The sequence below is a fragment of the Aricia agestis genome, chromosome 7 (assembly GCF_905147365.1).
Source record: "Aricia agestis chromosome 7, ilAriAges1.1, whole genome shotgun sequence".
NCBI classification, from domain to species: Eukaryota; Metazoa; Arthropoda; class Insecta; order Lepidoptera; family Lycaenidae; genus Aricia; species Aricia agestis.
In genome coordinates this window covers 2,618,704-2,632,898 of record NC_056412.1, presented here as the reverse complement: position 1 = coordinate 2,632,898, position 14,195 = coordinate 2,618,704, and the positions used below count along the sequence as shown (strand labels likewise).

The 14,195-nt window shown below is 37.9% G+C and overlaps 1 long non-coding RNA gene across 1 annotated transcript; it reads left to right on the top strand.

Moving 5' to 3' along the window:
• Positions 1–4,452: 4,452 nt before the first annotated feature.
• On the top strand, positions 4,453–10,819 carry LOC121728999. The gene is made up of 3 exons (XR_006035904.1): positions 4,453–4,464; positions 9,567–9,576; positions 10,718–10,819. It is a non-coding gene; the product is annotated as an uncharacterized LOC121728999 (long non-coding RNA).
• Positions 10,820–14,195: the final 3,376 nt, after the last annotated feature.

Genomic DNA, 14,195 nt, shown 5'->3' with positions numbered 1-14,195 from the left:
CACAAGGGTTAAAGCGAAGCCCTACGCCTACGGGTATCTACTTTACACCGTCTACTCTACAAAGAATTAGTAAGTGTAACATAATCAGGTACGTAATTACGTATGCTGGATTTATATACACCACGACATCACAAGCAATACTATGTAAGGGGCGGGACACATAAACACCACGTGTCGTACCACGATGCGGCGACGTTGCATCGTGAAACGACGCCACATCGTGGTACGACACGACGTCGTATCATGTTTATGTGTCGTCCTAAATGACAGTGCGACCGCGCTGCTATTTAAATAAATCGTTAGAGCGCTTACAGACGAGCGGCACGTGTCGGCGGCAGTCGACGGCAGCCATCGACAGTTTATCACGCTTGCAGTTGTGACGCACCGTGTAAAGGTAAGCGTCCACAGGACTGTATCGTACGCAATATCGAGTCAGTAATCCGTACGCTGCCGATACAGCGGACGTACTGTGAAAACATATCCGTTTGATGCGAGACGTCCGTTGCGTACGATACCGACCTGTGGACGCTTATCTTTAGGCGGTACATCACAACTGTGGGCCTACCTGGTGGTAGTCTCATCCCATCTGTCAAACGGTGTCGCTTAGTAGAGGTGGTCCTCTACTAAGCGACACCGTTTGACAGATGGGCAATATTACTTTAACATTAAACTAGCGATCTTAAAAAAGTTTATATTTCACAGCGGATTTAACAATGTTTTGCATTTTTTTACTGCTTTTTAAAAGTGAGTACGATAATGTTATTGTAATCTTACAACAAAGTGTTCTGGAAACATGATAGTTTTAGGAAAGGTCGTGGTAGGCCCTCTGCATGCGTCATAAACTGTCGACGGCTGCCGTCGACTGACGCCGACACGTGCCGTCGACTGCCGTCGACTGCCGCCGACGCGTGCCGCCGACACGTGCCGTTCGTCTGTAAGAAGCCTTAAATACAAACCGCGCATTCGGGTGGACGCTTATAAATCAAGCCTAAGTTAAAAACTAATATTATATTATAATAATTAACATTATATTTTTTAAATTTAAGGGTGGAAAATCAAACCTCAATACCAAAGGGTTGGACTTTTTATCAATTCGCTTTATGAGGGTAATGAAAGATGCAGTGTTCATAGAGTCAGTTCACATCGCAAGGTGACGCGGCTATACCAAATGACTTATACCAAACCGTACCAAACTGAACTTTATTTGTTACACAAAAATAAATAGTTACATTAAGTTGACAGACTTCCTGTCATCATTTTGGCATGTTTCTTTTGCTCATTTAAAATGCATCGCGACGTTGCTTGTTTAACTCTTAGGATTGAATCAGACCTCAATGCGACGCGTAGATGCATTTCTAAATTTATATGGATTTAACAAATCGCAAGACGTCTCACGCAAATGAAATCTGTCAAATCCATACGAATTTATGCCGCGCCGCGCCTCGCCTCGTCGCGTCGCGGCCTGAATTGACCCTTAGGGTTAATTCAGACCGCAACGCGACGTGTAGATGCATTTCTAAATTAGTCTGGATTTGACAGATTCACAAGACGTCTGACGCAATTGAAATCTGTCAAATCCATACAATTTAAGAAATGCATCTACGCGTCGCGACGCGTAGATGCATTTCTAACTTTGTATGGATTTGACAGATTTGCAAGACGTCTCACGCTCACGAAATCTGTCAATTCAGTACAAAAATAGAATTGCATCTGCGCGTCAAGGTTGCGGTCTGAATTGACCCTAAGGGAGATCGCAGATGGCACACTTTTTGTGTGATCACACAAAAAGTGTGCCGTCTGCGATCTCCCTTAGTCACTAATAATAAAACCTAAACTTCAAAGTACTCCTGTCTAAGTAAAGCACCTATCAGTGTTAGTTACTAACAAAATACATTTGTAACATTACACAACATCAGTCTGATAAGTTTTGAGAATGAATGTAGCTAATAGTGCGAGTAATAGATATAAAGGACACTCAATGCCAGGTAACATTTTGTAGGATTCGGTTTATGCCGCCCTTTCCGAGGGTCTCCCATGGGACACTTAGAACGCGTTCCCCATACGTTCGATTGAGCATGGTTATCGCTTTACCAAATGCCAAAGTGACAGGGTCACTAATACCGACGGTTCGTAAGTTCGTGCACGAACTATAGCACTTGTCAAGTGAACGATCAAGAATAAGTCGAATTTAGACGTTAGAAGATAGCACATTTTGTATTTAAAAAGAATGTGGAAAAGCCTGAAATATTGCGCACGTTTCCAATAACAGAAAATTGACGACACGATAATTTTGTCTGATCCAGAATCCAGAACGAAAAATTAATGACACAAAGTGATATTCTTTATTATTATCTAGTATTCATATTGCTATGTAATGCTCAAAGTCGAATCTATAATGTTACATTACACGCGAATGCTCCCAGTGTGCACCTTTATGGATATTGTTTGGCGAATGCTACGAAATCGTAGCTCTGCTAGACGCGTATCGAAATGTGAATTGAAGGCGCTTTTCCTGTCAAGCGTGTATGTATGTGTGAATACTGTAAGTATACTATAAATATGTGTATTGTATGTGCATAGGAAAAAAATCCATAAAATTACAGGATGCGGGCAATTTTCAAGCGATTGCGCTTATAATAGAATATCATAGCGATTGAAGAACAGCGCGCGGGCAGAGTAGACCGAATTACAGAGTATGCCGACTTAGAACTGATGTTGAAATTTTTAATTTTGACGTATTATGACGTAAATCGTCGCTAGGGTTGTTAACTTGTCACCTACAAATTTAAAACTATGACATATTCGCTGGACGTGTTTCTCTTTGGTCGTATTGTTGTTTGTGTTTTGGCACATGCGATTAAAATTTTCAGAATTCAATTTTGAAATCTTTATTTTAAATATTTAAAAATAAATTATATCAGCCAGCGCGAGGCACATTCCGTTCATAATCCTAGACCCTAGTGAGACCCGACGAATTTGACAGATATTGAAACTTGTCCGTTTCTTTGCAGTCGAACTACTGGTAGTTATGTCTATTGTGGCGCGGGTGACAACACAATTGACAGGAAAAGCTTCCGAACACAGACGTAAAAAAAGTACGGACGGATCGCCATTAAGAAATGAGTGAAGCACCCTTAATAAGCCCAGGCGATCATATGTACACATCTTGCACAAACACTAGCACTGTAATAAGCCGATCGTACCGCCATTACGCAATTAGACTGCATCGCGGTGACACATCTTTGTCATTCATAAATAAAAATAAATATGCCATCTTGTGTTGTAAAATGGTGCAAGAACAATACAACCTTACACAAAAAACATCAAGGAATAATATTTCATAGGTAAGATAACATATTTTTAAAGTATTTTGATAAAATATTGTAAATATTAATTCAACTTCAACAGGTCAGTAATGACCATAACAAAGTGGGGAAATTTTCCCCAAACCGGGGAAAATTTTAAATTATTTTTAAATAATCAAATAATTAATTTTATTGTCTTTTTTTAGTGTCATGTAAGTATTTAGCATACTATTGACCAGTAATTAGGCAGGAATACAATAATAGGGGTGTAGACAGTAAACGAAATCTAATACAAATTATTGTTTTTTTGAGAGTTTGTATTATAGAATTACCGAAAATGGACATATTTTACTTAATAACTTTATAATATTTTTTATAGGTATCTAATAAGTGATTTTTTTTATTGAAAAAAGAGTGTATTTATTTTTTATACATATTTTTAGGTGTAACAAAATACTTATGTACTATCAGAGAAGTTGATTCCTATGCAAATCGGGGACATAAGTAGTTTGGTTGCGTTACGTCAAACCCAGCCGACAGATCACAATTAACATTGAATTGACATAAGTATTCGACCAAGTAACGTTGGTCTGTCAGTTATAGGCATAGGAATCAACTTCCTTGATGGTACATCTGTAAAATAAATATATTTCCTAAAAATAGTCTACACCCCTATTAATTTCTTAATTTACAAAAGTGGATATAACTGTTGTTTGACGACCTCTGTGGATCAGTGGGTGGGCTGTCGGTGTTTCAAGCCGGGGGTCGCGGGTTCGAATCCTGCCGACGGAACAAAAAGGTATGGTAGTATGGTAGAACTCTCGATAGCTCTAACAGGCCGTTAACTGATTTAACAAGCCATTATTTATTTAAAATTACTTGATTGTTTGATGAAACGGGTTATGGGACTTAAGTATCTTATATCTTTTCGTATACAGGTTTCTTATATAGGTTTCGGGGGCGATAAATCTGTCTAGCTAGGAATTATTTTTAGAAAATGTCATTTTATTCGTGTTTTATCGAATACCGAGCAAAGCTCGGTCAAATAGCTAGTAATAATTTTATTATTATAAATGTTTGTACATAATCATTATTACTAATAATGTTATGTAAATAATATACTTCTCTGTACGTAACATGTGTTTTTTTTCTATCTATAGTGTCATAAAAATAATATTTTCATTATGACATCTTTAACAACCGCTTACATTTCTGAAGCAAAAAAAACATAAAAATATGTTTAAGTATAAAAAATACATTTAACTTGTCTGAGTTTACAAAATTTAAAAGTAGGGAAATTTATGATTTATATGGCAACCCTCATATCACGCACACGTCCTACACGGGCGGCCATAACTAGGCTTCACTCGTGATTAGAGAAGGTTACGTCCGTACTTTTTTTACGTCCGTGCTTCCGAAATAATAATTATTTTATTGATGTGACAAAATATGGAAGACCACTCTTCAAATCCTTCAAAAAATAGTGTTTTTTTTAATCTAGTCGTTTCGAGAATATTATAGTTTACTTTGATCACAAGACATTAATATTACTATGTACATCAAGCCAATCTTGTACCAGATTGATTGCACTGTAGTTACGATTATTATTGGTATGCTAATGTAATTTGATGTCATGTCGTATCTTAGAACGGATTAATGATATACATTATAGTCAATGGATCATCGAAGATGTAAATTAATCTGTTTCTGAGTGCCAATTCCCGTATAGGACTTTCAAACTATATAGTAGACAAAAAACAATATTTTTTGATGTGACACTGTATTTTTTTTACCAATCAGAAGGTTTGTTGCTACGATTTAACGTGGGAGAGCCATGCTTCGCCACGAATGGGACGGCTCGACCGGAGAAATACCACGGGCTCACAGAATACCGGCGTGAAACAACGCTTGCGCTGTGTTTCGCCGAGTGACTGAGTTTACCGGAAACCCAATCCCCTACCCTTTTCCCTTCCCTACCCTCTCCTATTTCCTTCCCTACCCTCCCCCATTACCTTACCTACCCTCCCCTCTTGACCTGTTCCCTCTTAAAAGGCGGGCAACGCACCTGCAACTCTTCTGATGCTGCGAGTGTCCATGGGCGACGGAAGTTGCTTTCCATCCGGTGACCCGTTTGCTCGTTTGCCCCCTTATTTCATTAAAAAAAACGATACTGAGAATATCTTCTAATTAATTTAATACATGGAGACTGCATCGAAACAATTGCAGAATCAAGTATCAACCTACTGTCGTGTTCAAATAACGCTCAACAACTAAGAATTGCGTTCCTAAATAGATTGCTAGATTATCTTGAAGACTAATTTTTAGGTAAACTATTTAAAATATTTGATTTTTTAATATTAATATGTACACGAATTATTCGCTACTACACACTACATTAACACAAAATATTAAAAAATACACACTTAATTATTTATTTTTTATTTTATAAAGCGAAGATAGATCATGATTCACTACAATAAAATATTCTGTAACAAAGCCGCTTAGGTCTTTTTTTCGCGAATTTCCAAAAGTTGAACAAAATTTGTTCAGAATGACCCCATGACTCACCCCCTTTCGGCTTACTATACCTTATATTTTGAAACGCCCTGTATTACACATGCAAACTCCCTATTTTCATAAGCTCTAACTTAAATTGAGTAACATAATGGCAGACGTGAATACGAGGGAATTGGTTTCGTTGTCATTTCAAGTTATAATTGGCCAGGAGCCATTATGTCAAAGGACACACTCGCGTAATATAGCGTCGTGTTTTTATTACGTACTTTTAACTATTATGAAATAATGAAATTTTGCGCTCCGACATCGCATCGCATTTCTGTGCGATGTTGTTTTTGCGATGCGACGCGCGACGCCGCAACGCAGAGTTGTGGCCTGGCCCTAAAAATTTATGCTAATTTTATAAATGCAAAAAGTATGTGTCTGTTTGTTACCTCTTCACGTCCAAACCGCTGAACCGATTTTGCTGAAAAGACTGCTGATTTGATTGCTGAAAGTCTCATGTATGGACCAAAAACTCATAATAGTTTTAAACTACTTATATGGGACACAGTAGAGTAAACATTCTATTCAATTTAAAATAGGTATATTATCGCAATGTTTTCACACTATATGGCAGCACCAGTTCAGACAGTAAACAAACAGTTTTCTTCGATATTTGACAACGTTTCTGTCAATATTCTGATATTATGACATGTGCAATTGTTGTATAATCAAAACGCCGGCTCGTTGACAACTCATTTAATATACTTTTTAATACAATAAGAACTTCTTATTACGACATCTTCCCATACATAAAAGAAACAAAATGATTATTCTAAACTAAGTAAGTATGTTAAATAACAATAAAATAAAATGAAATAAAACAAATTGCTAATCTATCTCTGCTTACAACCTCGCGTCCGAGGAGGAGAATAATCAAATTCAACCGTTGATTCTAAATCAGATGGTTCATAGATTGAACCATGATCCCTATTCTCCTCTTCGGATTCTATCTCCTCACACGAGTTGTCAAAATTTTGCACAACAGAGTTATCTGTTGTGTTTTCTGTCACAGGCCTAATTAAGTGCCTGCGATTGCGTCGATAAATTCCTTTTTTATTTTTTACAATATAGGAACGAGGGGTCTCAGCTTTTCCGACCACCTTTCCACGAATTCGTTCATTATTATTTTCCACCATTATTACATCATCGCCAACACTTAATTCTGGCAGTGGCTTAGTATGCTGATCATAATAAATTTTATATTTTAACTGCTTATTTACAATATTTTTATATTGATCAGGGTAGTGACCGTGTTTCAAAAGATCTGGATGCACTGGGAGCCTACACCTTAGTCGGCGTCCCATCATCATTTTAGCCGGAGAATCAAAATTATCCCTAGGAGTATTTCTGTAACTCAGTAAATTTAAATAAAAATCAGTCGTACTCTCAACCGATTTTTTGATGAGTTTTTTAATCATCTGTACGGCCCTCTCACTTTTACCGTTGGACTGAGCATAATATGGAGATGAGGTTATATGCTCAAAACCCCACTCGTTAGAAAAAACTTTAAAATCCCGACCTGAAAATTGCGGACCATTGTCGCTTATGACAGTTTCTGGAATACCATAGCGTGCAAAATGCTCTTTCATTATATTTATAACTGACTTTGACGTGGTATCACTCAATTGAGAGACTTCCACAAAACCTGAATAATAATCAACTAAAATCAAATGGTTCTTTCTCGCATACTCAAAGATGTCAATACCAATTTTATTCCAAACCATATTCGGTACTGAAATTGGAATCATTGGTTCTTTACCGGGTCTATTTAGATTCTCTTGACATACTCTACACTTTCTCACATATTGTTCCACATCATCAGTCATTCCTGGCCAAAATAAAACTTCACGAGCACGTCTCTTACATCGATCAATTCCTAAGTGTCCATCATGTACAATCTTTAACATTTCATTTTGTAACGTAACTGGAATTAAAATTTGATTATTTTTAAAAATTACACTATCTACGCAATACAATTTGTCTCTCATTGGCCAAAAGTACTTCAAATCATTTCGAACTTCATACCTATTGACTGGCCAACCGTTCTTAATATAATTCAACAAACAAAGCAACATTTTATCTTTCATCGTTTCCTTTTTTATTGTACTTAATTTATTGATAGACATTGGAATATTTTCAATAACCATTTTTAATTGGCACAGTATAGCGTTACTAATATCCTCATCTAATAATTCAGGAAGTGGCGCACGCGACAGCGTATCAGGTAAATACATATATTTTCCGGGCTTATAGACAACAAACAAATCATATCCCTGTAACTTTAACATCATTCGCTGCAAGCGTGCTGGGATATCGTTTAATGCCTTTTTGAAAATGCTCTCAAGTGGCTTATGATCCGTCTCAACAATAACGTGTCTCTTGCCGTAAATGTATTGATGAAATTTTTGACAAGCAAAAACAATAGCTAGCAATTCTTTCTCGATCTGCGCGTAACGCTGCTGCGTCTGCGTAAGTGTCCGAGAGGCGTACTCTACGGGCCGGCCCGCCTGCATGAGCACGGCACAACGATAGAATTAACCCAGGGCGTCGGATGAGTAACTTTTCTTATTATTCCTAACTTTACCATTCTATTTAACTCATCCTGTAACTTGTCGCGCAAAGCTAATGGAACCTTCCTGGGTGCACATATAACTGGTGATACCCCCTTATCAACAACAATATGATACTCGCCTGGTAAACACCCGATTCCGTTGAATAAATCCTCATTATTGGAGACACTCAAATCATGGATTCGTCTAATAAGTCCTAACTCCAAGCATGCTTGCAATCCCAGCACGCTTTGACAGACCATGTTCGCTATAGCAAACTTTAAACAATATTCCTTATTCTTATAAGACCATCTTAAAAAACCTACACCCTTTATAGGAATAAAGTTACCACTATACGATTGTAATTTAATCTTATGATTGACATTAATACATCTCAAGTCGAATCCTAAGTCCAAAAAACGTTCGTAAGAAATGACATTTATGTCAGCCCCCGAATCTAATTTAAATTTTTCAGACCCATTCTTACTATATAAAACTACACTCCAATCTTCCGATACACAATTAATTTCGGCAATATTATCTAAGGATGATATCGTAAACAACTCTTCCTCAGCTTCCGCGTCCGAAATATTTTGTTGGTCATACATTTGCTCTTTTAATTCAATATTGTGTACTTTCCGTACCTTACACATTTTCGAGAAATGATCAATATTATTGCATACGTAACATTGTTTACCTATGGCGGGGCACTCGCCAACATGCTTGCACTCGCCTCCACATCGACGACAACGCAATGACGTAGCCGTCTTCGCGAAGCCCCGTCGCAGCACACCGGCGTCAGCAGCACCGACTGCGACCCGGTGCTCTCGCTGTGGCCAGCTCCGCTGTCCGCCGCGGCGCCCTCCGGTAGCGCTACTGCCAGCGCCACTGCTGCCGCCGCTGCCGAAACGCACCATGCGTGCGTTCACGCCATCCACGCGAGATGGCCCCGCTTGCAACACTCGGCTGCTCTCCTGCGACACCTCTTCGACCTGACAGATGCCAATAGCAGCATCGAGAGTCAGGTCTTCATGCCGCAGCATGCGATCGCGAAGTGTCTTGTCGCGAATGCCGCACACGATTCGATCTCTGATCAACTCGTCCTGCAGGTCCTTAAACTCGCACGGTTTACTTAAAAGTCTCAATGCAGTTACATATTGGTCTATAGTTTCACCAGTTTCTTGACACCTCATGAAGAAACTGAACCTTTTTACTATAATATTTTTCTTAATTCCAAAGTATTTATTAAATTTTTCTTCCAAAATTTTAATATCGTCTCGGTCCGATTCATTCGCAAATTGAAAAGTTTCATAAATATCATACCCGTCCGGGCCGATGAGATTTAACAACAGACTGACCTGTACCCCGCTATCCTCCTTCTGCATCCCTGATGCCTTCGTAAAAAGGTGGAACTGAGTAATCCACCTTTTCCATGCGTCAGCCCGGCTGACGGAGTTGCCTCCCAAACAGAGCTCTGGAGGCGGACGAGCGTGCTCCATACTTGTAACTCTCTACTTCTTATTACTTTTCCCGTAATTAGAATATGGAATGTAAGCGTTTTATTTTCTTTCTAAAATATTTTATTTTTCCGCTGCCACCATGTTGTATAATCAAAACGCCGGCTCGTTGACAACTCATTTAATATACTTTTTAATACAATAAGAACTTCTTATTACGACAGCAATATTATGTCGTAGTCATAAAGTTAATATACCTAGCAGAATAGAGCAACAATCTCGAGCCGTCAAACGAAACCGAAATTGGTTTCATCTGTGTGTAAAAATATGTGTACGTATACACTTACACGAGTGCTGCTGTCATGTATCACACGTCTCTTTTTACCACGTAGTGTTACTGATAGCGACATCTCTCTTGCTCAGGCCTTTGTTTCTCTATTCCGCTAGGTATATTAACTTTATGGTCATAGTATATTCTATATATATAAGTTAATATAATGGTCGTAGTATATTCTATGTCTGTATATCTGTATGTGCTGGTAGCGTCCTGCTCCGACCTTTGCATAATATTAATATAACTATTTGGTAAAAAAATGTCGCATCCTTTCTTTCGAAATCATTGGCGCAAATACCTGAACAGTCGCTTTGTGAATTTCTATTCTTCGTGTTTACTAACGTGATCGGTTTCCTTTGGATCAAAGTTGGAGGTCGTTCCGAACCACTAAGCCAAGCCTTTTGATGTACAGTTTAAATGTTTCAAGTACACACACGTACGCAACTAGTCTCATATTATGATTTTTAATATCAAGAAGTAAAGGTGCGCCAGACTGGGTAAAACAACAAGGGCTTTGTATCCTTTGGGGATGGTTTATACAGTATTCTCAGAGCGAAGTTACCACTCTTCAAATACTGTAGTGCCGACAAGATCTCTGTATGGTGGCCCAAGCATATAAAATAACACTCTATGACCTAGATCCTAGGCTATAGGTTTTTTTTTTTTGTACCGACATTGGTCTAGCGCAACCCCGGTTTCATAATTAGTCCGTTATAGGCCACGGCCTAGCGGCTGCGTCCTTAGAGACCCTACAGATTATATACACGGGGCGGCGGAAATAAAGTGGCCTTCTCTCATAAAAAGTATAAATTCGGCACTGGTCTAGCCACCCATGCCACCGCTGCTTTGTAGTGGAGTAGAGCAAAATAAAACCAATAGCCTAGGTCACAAAGTGGCATTTCATTTAAATTTTCGTCGGACATGATCGCTTACCGCATTAATTGGAACGTTTTCTTAACACTCAAAATCCTAATTCAATAGGCATGAAGACTATTTTTTTTCTTGTTGGTAAATAATAGGACCTTTTAAATTAGAAACATCTGTCTATACTTATAATAAAATCGTAGAGGTAAAATTATTGTACATTGAAAATAAACTTGAAAAAACGAGTCAGGGGCATGTTAGAAGAGTTGTTTCTCTGTCTGTTTGTCTGTTTGTACAGGCTAATCTCTGAATCCGCTGGACCGATTTCAATGAAATTTGGCATGATGATACCTTAGATCCCTGGTCATCATCTTAGATACTTTTTTTTAACCGACTTTCAGAAAAGTAGGAGTTAATGTTTACTTTGCTGTTTGTGGTCAGATTTTCAAAATTATTTTTTTGTTGTATAGATTGACCGAATTTGATACCATGTTTACAATAAAATCGGCCAAGTGGGAGTCAGACTCGCGCATGAAGGGTTCCGTACCGTTATAGAGAAAAAAATAGGCCAAAAGTTGTGTTTTTGTATGGGAGCCCCCCTTAAATTTTAATTATATTCTAATTGTATTATAAATTATTAAAGTACACATATAATTAAGGATTCTGTGAAAATTTCAACTGCCTGCCTGTTGTCATTATTGATATCGAGCAAAAAAGGTCAAAAAATCATGTTTGTTGTATGGGAGCCCTCCTTAAATATTGATTTTGTTTTGTTTTCAGTATTTGTTATTATAGCGGCAACAGATATACACAATCTGTAAAAAATTCAGAACTCTAGCTATAAAGGTTCTTGAGATACAGCCTGGAGAAGACAGACGGACAGACAACGAAGTCTTAGTTATAGGGTCTCGTTTTTACCCTTTGGGTACGGAACCCTAAAAACGGTGACTTGATAAGTAATGGAATTGAAGGAACTCCTCGAAATTCATAACGACAACCAAAGTGATTACCAATTCTAGCAAAGTTTAGATTTTAAATGTTTTTCTAATATTCCTAAACGATTATCCAAACCCTGGATGGATATAATTGACCACTGTGTACGAGTATCTCAATTCGTTACCGGCCATGGAAATTTTAAAGTCAAACTTTACGGATCTAAGTCGGTCGATCATCGGTCGAGCACATAGGTAGAAATGGAAGAATATGTACGACCGAAGGCAGTATCTTTAAATAAACCTCTCATCATGTTCCCTGGGAGAGTTTTTTCTGCCAAGATGAAAGAACTACAATGCTAGACAACCTACAGTGTAAATCTGATGTCACATACTATGGTGATATCGTGGACAGCGCTATAGGAATTTTTGTCACAATCATTATTGGCAACAGTATAACACAACAAATTTCAATTTGTTTCCCTTCGAAAAAAGGATTTTTCAAAACGATACAAAGTATCTGAGGTTCAAGTTTCCTGGGTATTTGATGGAAAATAAAAATTTCGTGTGTAACATACTTAGATCCAAATAAAATAGTCTTAGATAGGTGTTCAATTTTCTAAATCTCGATTTTAATAATATACATTCACGCGGACGAATTTGCGGGCAACAGCTAGTCGGTCATAAAATGACTCTGATAGCTTAAAAACTCTCCAAGATATCACAATTCAAAACGCACATAAAATAGACCTACCCAAAACTCTCCATACAAATTGTCAGCTATGACATCACGCCTAGCTAGTTTGTACTCATAGCGGGTAGATTTTGTTCGATAGCTATGTTAAATATTGCGTTTATGAAAGTGGTTTCTTAAGAAACCTTCTTTATACGTGGGAGAGCCGTGCTTCGGCACGAATGGGCCGGCTCGACCGGATAAATACCACGTTCTCACAGAAAACCGGCGTGAAACAGCGCTTGCGCTGTGTTTCGCCGAGTGAGTGAGTTTACCGGAGGCCCAATCTCCTAAGCCCTACCCTATTCCCTTCCCTACCCTCAACTATTCCCTTCCCTTCCCTACCCTCCCCTATTACCCTATTCCCTCTAAAAAGGTCGGCAATGCACTTGCAGCTCTTCTGATGCTGAGAGTGTCCATGGGCGATGGAAGTTGCTTTCCATCAGGTGACCCGTTTGCTCGTTTGCCCCCTTATTTCATTAAAAAAAAATTTGTTATGAATTGCATAACTTATCGAATGATCTACCAAATTTAAGAAATTTTATTTAAAAAGAAACGACTTTACTATCTAACCTTACAGCTAGCTTTGAAGGTCTAAGGTCTCAAAAATAGTACATTGGTTTAACATTAATAACTTACTTCTAAATTCTAAGAAAACTAAATGTTTAAAATTTACTTTGCCCAACGTTAGGCAAGTTAAAACCAATATACTATTAAAATATGATGAGAAGATGGATTCGGTGGACACCACTGTATTCTTAGGCATTACACTAGACAGTCAATTACAATGGGGTCCTCATATTGCTAATCTTGCAGATAGGCTCAGTTCTGCAGCATACGCAGTCAGAAAAATACGGGAAATTTTTAGAAAAAAAAAAAGAAAAAAACGTAGGATGGCTGCTTGCAAGGCTACTTCTACATTATTTTATGACTTACAATTATGTAAGTATGTTGACATTGTATAATTTTAAGTTATACAATGTCAACATTGTAAACCTTATTTTAAAAGATTAATTTTTTCTCACTTTTTTTGGTAAAAAAGTGGGCCCCGTGCGAGTTTCTTACGCCGGTTCTTCTCGCCGGGTTAGTTTCCGAACCGGTAGTAGGCATCATGTAGACTTTCAGAGAACATTAATTGCAAAAATTTATTCTGAATAAAAAAGTTTGAGTTTGAGTAAATTATATCACGTAGAAAAAATTCCAAAAAGTAAAAACGCAATTATTAAGATGAAATTGCCTGACAAGGCTCAGAGGAATAACAACAAAACAGATTCACGCTGAAGGCAGTACAATTTGGAACAAACATTAATTTAATAAATAACAACCTTCCACAACCACGCGACGAGAATAGAGAACTCGTGTGACTAAATTCAGGGCTGTGCCGAGATACAAAATGTATTATATTTTTAAAATTATAATTTTATTCGTTATGTTTAACTTTCACTAACTTTTCCGTTGA